This window comes from Theropithecus gelada, chromosome 19, assembly GCF_003255815.1.
Source record: "Theropithecus gelada isolate Dixy chromosome 19, Tgel_1.0, whole genome shotgun sequence".
Taxonomy (NCBI): Eukaryota; Metazoa; Chordata; class Mammalia; order Primates; family Cercopithecidae; genus Theropithecus; species Theropithecus gelada.
The window spans coordinates 37,031,824-37,032,822 of NC_037687.1; positions in this window are offsets into that span (position 1 = coordinate 37,031,824).

The window sequence follows — 999 nt, forward strand, 5'->3', positions numbered from 1 at the left end:
GCGTCGGAGAATCCTCCATCGTTCTCCATTGGCCAGAGCTACACCTGCCAAGATCTCAGTCTCAGGCTTCTGCCTCCCTCCCCTTGCTGTGTTCAACTCGGTGCTACACAGTGATGGGGAAAGATTATGAAAGCTCTAGACTGTGCTGTCCAGGAAGCCATCCTCAACCTTCAAGGCTCAATCAAGAGAGTAAGGTTCCCTCTCTGCAGGATCCTCGGGAAAAAAAAAAAAAAAAGTCCAGACTGAGGTGGAGGAAAAGGGAATCAGCGCAGGAGTGATAGGGGAGATCAAACAGTGTTTCTTACAGGAAGGAGAGATGGAGTTGGATGAATAAAAAAATAACTGAGTGAATGACGGTTGGAGAGTGGATAGAGAGATTCATAGATGTATGAATGATGAAAGCATTAATGAATGGATGGAATGACAAATAGATGAATAAATAGAAAGTTAATTGACCGATGTATAGATAATAGAGTGAAAGATATTTTCATAGAAAGAATAATGAATGGATTTTCTGATGGATATGGATCGATGGACAGAAGGAAGAAAAGGTGACAGATAGATAGATAGACAGACAGACAGAATGTGGTGAGCCTGCTTGGAATTGAAGGATGTGGGCAGTTAGAGATGGATGCATGAGAGAAAGAGATCTACCTAAGAGAAGGAGGCAGAGACCTATGGGGTTAGGTACGTGTATAAGTATAGGAAGATGAGAAATAAGGTTGGTTATGAGGGCTATGAGGGCTGGCTATGGGTGCATAAAGAATATCGCTAATCCCCCAGGCTCGGAGGCTCACACCTGTAATCCCAACACTTTGGGAGGCTGAGGCGGGCAGATCACCTGAGGTTGGGAGTTCGAGATCAGCCTGACCAACATGGAAAAACCCCATCTCGACTTAAAATACAAAATTAGCCCTGTGTGGTGGTGCATGCCTGTAATCCCAGCTACTCTGGAGGCTAAGGCACGAGAATCGCTTGAACCCAGGAGGCAGAGGTTGT